This window comes from Echinops telfairi, unplaced genomic scaffold, assembly GCF_000313985.2.
Source record: "Echinops telfairi isolate 266 unplaced genomic scaffold, ASM31398v2 ScPeMD7_1;HRSCAF=3_0, whole genome shotgun sequence".
Taxonomy (NCBI): Eukaryota; Metazoa; Chordata; class Mammalia; order Afrosoricida; family Tenrecidae; genus Echinops; species Echinops telfairi.
This window is the reverse complement of record NW_022103896.1, coordinates 85784213-85789328: the sequence shown is the minus strand read 5'-3', so window position 1 is coordinate 85789328 and position 5116 is coordinate 85784213. Positions and strand designations below refer to the sequence as shown.

The 5116-nt window shown below is 38.3% G+C and overlaps 1 protein-coding gene and 1 pseudogene across 2 annotated transcripts in view; both read left to right on the top strand.

The window, feature by feature from the left end:
* The first annotated feature begins 35 nt into the window (after positions 1–35).
* LOC101645574 overlaps positions 36–5116 on the top strand; it is a 32619-nt pseudogene continuing 27538 nt past the window's right edge.
* The window catches only part of PLAG1 (PLAG1 zinc finger), a 54035-nt gene continuing 49051 nt past the window's right edge, over positions 133–5116 (top strand). For both annotated transcript variants that reach the window (XM_004697566.2, XM_004697565.2), the window contains exon 1: positions 133–176. The gene's annotated coding sequence lies outside the window, so the exon portion shown is untranslated. The remainder of the gene's footprint in view (positions 177–5116) is intronic.

Below are 5116 nucleotides of genomic sequence, written 5' to 3'. Positions count from 1 at the left end.
GCAAGTTGGGCTGCAGGGGCAGCGCATACACTACAATGGCTGCTGGAGAGAGGCGTAAGGAAACAATTTCCAGGCCCGCCGCGTCCAGCCCGAAATATGAGAAAAAAATTATTAGAAATTCCGCGGGTGGTGTAAAGGCGGCGGACGGGCCGGAGGGAGGATGGTGAAGCTCTGCGGTGAGTCCTGCCGAGGTCCGAGGTGGCGGAGAGGCATTTAGCGGGAGAAATATCAGGGTTATTTAAATTATGGGACTCGCCGAGGGGGCAGAGGAGCTGCGGCGGCGGCAGGAGGAGGAAAAGTTTGTGCTGCTCTCAGCCTTGCTCTGGACCCCAAAAGGAAAATAACCAGAACAAATAAAATAAAATCATTGCACGGGGGTGCGAGGACTCTCGGAGGAGCCTCTGACAGGGCAAGGGTCGATGCGGCTGGGGACCCGAAGGTGAGGGCGGTGGGAAAAACAGCTACTTTATTCAGGGTCTGGAAAGTTTGAAAAGTTTTCCTCCTCCTCCTCCTCCTCCTCCTCCTCTCTGGTGCTGTGAATATTGTGACAGCGGCAGCGGCAGCAACGAGAGCGGAAGACATTAGAGACCCGAAAAATAAGGGAAAAATTAATATAAATTCAGTTTTGAGAGTAAACTCTCCGCATTTTCCACCAAAACATCCCGAGGGAAGGTCGCCTCCCATAGGGCCTGGCGGAGACCCGCAGTCGGCAATATTTGGGGGGTACTGGGAGCGACTTGGGGTAACTGTGCCCCGTTTTCAAAAGAGGTTTTTCTTTTCGGAGAAATGCATTTGATTTCGCCCCTTCCCCAGGTGGGCGAGTCGGGGTCGGTGGCGGGGTCTGCGGGGACGTGTGAGCTGGGGCGAGTGGCCGCGAGGGGGGCCGGGGGTGCTAAATGAAAGCAGCAGATCTGCACAGGGCAGGGACAGCTTGTTGTCAGTATCATAAACAACCAAAATGGAGGGAGAACTCAGGCATATAACCAAATAAAAATTTTTTAAAAATCGCAAAAAATCCCTAAAAATCCGGGATGCTCCCCCTTTTCTCGCTAAAGGTAAAACTACGAACCGCCTTTCCCCTGAAGTCCATTTTGACTTTGCAGGGACCAAGGAGTTAATATTTATTTATTTTTTAAAAACTTTCGAAGGGCAAAAGCCTTTTATAACTCAACCGACAATGAGAAAACGTGAAAATCCGATGCAAGAGGAGGAGGGGGAGGGAGAGGGGAGGTGGTAGTTGAGAAACTGCTCTACTTATTGGTAATGTGGACTGATGTGAGATAAGATAAACACGATATTTGCTATTTTATAACTCCCTTTTAATGATGTTTGCGGGGTGGTGGTGGTGGTGTAAAAAAAGTGATGCCACTTTCTTAATAGAGTTAATGTGTGTGATTGGAAGAGTAAACCTTTCCGGCTTTAGATTGCCCTTTCGTCGCTTTTACGCTTCAGGTTTTGTGAGTGGCTCCCTCCTTTCTTTAAACTTGGCTCTGCAAAGCCAGGGAAGAGAGAGCATAGTGCACAGACACATTGGGGTGCAAGCTCAGAGCACCTTTTGGGGAGGGGGAGGCAGTTGTTGGGTTTCTGCCCCCCTTACATGTTTGCTTCACCTGTTCATCCTCAGTAGGTTTGCTGGTTTTAGGTGTAGAAAAGGATGATGACTCTTGCATCACCTTTAAGTTAATAGTAAAGTGCTGCTGATGTTGCTTCCACGTGGGATCTGGAAGGGCATTTTAAAGGGACAGCCTCTCTTTTCCTGCGATTTTTCTTACCTGTACAGAGTGGTCTGAGGACCAAAAGCAGAGGTGCTGGGAGGGTCTGGTGTCATGGAAAAGCCTAGCGTTTGTATGACTCAAGTGCACCCACCTTTAGTAGGGATGATAAGGGAAGGAGGATTAAACAAACATCATAGAAGATGGAAGGGGCTGGTGGCGCAGCGAGTTGAGCGCTTGGCTGCCAATGGAAAGGCGTGTGTAGATGAGTTTATTTCCAAGCTGTCCTTTTGTGTACCAAGCCTTCCCAAGATCTTTTCATGTTACTTTGCTTTGCTTTGAAAGTTGATCTTGGAAGGAATTGTGGAAAAATCAAAATCATTTAAGATGTGTGGTGTAAGACTTATTGAACAGTTATGAATTCTGTGCAATGAGGTCAGAGACCCACGTTTACCCATAATGTGATTTTACAGCCATTTTGTAAACGCTGTAAAATACATAGTGTTCACTTTGGGTGGAAGGTACACCGAGGACTGACTTCGGTTTGAAAAATGCATAGGGAGGTAAACAGCAGACATTTCTTAGGTGGAAAAAGCACACATAACAACACAATGGAAAAGTTTTTAAATTTGCACATCTTTTACAGCCTATTCTATACTTGTGCTATAACTGCACCTTTGGAATGAAGGTATTTAAATATTCTGAAAGTTATTAGTTTACATCACCGAAGTTAGTATATTTGCATTATTTAACAGAAAATGTTTACTGATAAACTACTATCCGTTGTAGATTTCTACAATGTTTTCATTTTTAAAAACACATGTAAGATATTAGTTGTACTTTACATGAGATTAAGGCTAATCTTGAATAGAAATTACTTATGTTGTAATTTCTACTGGCATATCGAGTTTTTAAAAGAAATCCCTATTTTCCTTTGTTTTTATGGCTTAATAGAAGTAGTTTAAAATTAGGGCTGTTTTTAGACCTTTTATACAGAATTTTGTTTTTTCCCATATTGTACAATCAAATGATCACTTGTGGTCCATTGTATGTTAATTTATGTTCACAGCTGAGTTCTTATCTACACCCTTTGTAAATATATTTCAAACAACCTTACATTGATGTGGTATCTGAGTACATCATTTGTGGTTTCAGATTTTGGAAGCAATGGCAACTTTCTGTGAACACATTGTAAAAATGACTCTCATGAACCACCATTAGATCAAAATTAATTGAAAAGGGTTGAACTATCAATGGAAAAGAGCATACCAATACCACTCATATCATCATTTTCCCAGAGGTTTCAGAATACGATTAATATTAATACACCTTTGAAGTTTATCTTTTTATTGTATTTTGGCTCAAGACAGTTACATTAAAGATAAGTAGTCAGAATTATGCTATGCTTTTAAAACAAATGAAACTCTTAGGTTTTGAATGGTTGACACTCTGAGAAACCAAATAATAACATCAAGAAGTATAAGTTCTTTAAAATTGAAGGAAAATTACTTCTTTGTCTATTTTCTGTTATTCAGATGAATCAGACATTTCAAGTTATGACTAGTTTGTTACCAACCTACATAAAATATATTGTGAATTGTTTTTTCTTGTTTCACGAAATGTAGTGTGAGACTTTCAATGTGTTTGGGTTGTACACAGCTAGCTATTTATCTTTATTAGAAAATGCACTCAGAGTACACAAGTTATAGAATCTGTAATTCCTTTGAGTTTTCTTAGCTTAAGGCACAGTACAGCATGTAACTTGAATTGGCTATATTAGGCTTTTTTGAGCTGATTAAGATTTTTTATCATGAGAAATAGTACCTGTTGAATATCCTTTCTCTGAAAGTATTATTCCAATTTTCAGAAACGAAGTCTATTAAGTATATTGTTGGGGAAATATCATAGATTTCTTTTGAAATCTATATGCCTAATTTTATTATTAGAAATCTGTGGATTTAACTATCATGAAAAATGATTTATGAACTCAGTTTAAGCTTAATAATATTCTCTATATTTATTATAACCAAAATATTTTAATAAAGACATCCTTTATAGCTAAATAGACTAGTGAGTTTGCTTTTATCGATATAATTAAACTTTAAGGATACTGTGTTCTAATACGACGCAAAGGTGGGGATTGTTCTTCTATTTTTGACATATTCCTGGTTATTACTATATAAATTTTGGTTTAGATTTCTGGAACTTGTCTTTTTAAGAGTAAACTGTTTGCTATGTTAAATGTACTGTTCTTATGTTAACTGAGATTTGAAAAGCCAGACAACTAAAGTACAGAGCTAATCATTTGTTTCTTGAGCTTGGTAATCAAAATTATCACATCTTCTAGTAATATTTTACATTTTTCATTTAGAATCTTATTCTGTGGAAGTTAATATACATGAAAATTTACTTGCCTGTCCCTCCACTGGCCACATACCTTCCACCACCACCACCACCCCTCAAAAAAGGAAAACAGAAAAGTTTTATTGAATAGCTTTACTTACATTGCCTGGAGCACATGTTCTTTCTTATGTGTTTCCAAATATATACGAAATAAATGTAAAAATGTTTCTCCCTCTATTGCTAACAGCTTAAATTGTTTAAGTTATTTGAGTAAGGGAAGAGTTTCAGAAGAAGGAGAGAACCAACTGAGTTTAATAGAATTCAAGATAGTACATATGTTTGCTAAGAGGGGTATGACTTACTCCTTGGGCCATATTTTAAATGTATTACGAATCTGATAAATTCCTTTTCAGAAACATTGAGTATTTTTGAAAGCATGTCACCAGTTGGTGGAAAAAATAAAAATAGAAATGGACCGTTAATTTCTTTAATTTTAATAGGGATTATGTAGGTAGCAAATTTAATCAATTAGTATTTAGGTGGCCTTAGAAAAGTATTTACAAATATATTAAATGTGAGGGCAAGATATATCGAATTAAAGAACTGTAAAACTAACTATGATTTCAGAATTTATACTTGAGGATTCTTTTGCATTTTACACTAAGACCAAGTGTGTGAGGTAGTCATCAATTTTTGCTCGCTGCATTTGCTTCACTGCAAAATTTTTGAAATACATAAAGCTGACACCTACTTAGTTGGTACTTTTCATTTATACCAACGTAACTTGTGTATCTCATTTATGAATTTAATTTTTGAATTTGAGAAGTTAACTTACAGAAAAATTTAGATGATAATGTTTTATGAAAGTATCAGTGTGTCGTTTTTAGCATTTGTAGTTTTATGAGTGATACACAGATGAGAACCTAGTAGAAATCATTACAGAGGCATGCTTTAAGTTTTACTTTTAATTCGATTGGCCTGCTGCCCAGTGGCTCACGTTTTACTTCTAGTGTACACCTGTCCCTGCCTCTTCTTCACAGGGCAATAGTGACGAGGCTTGG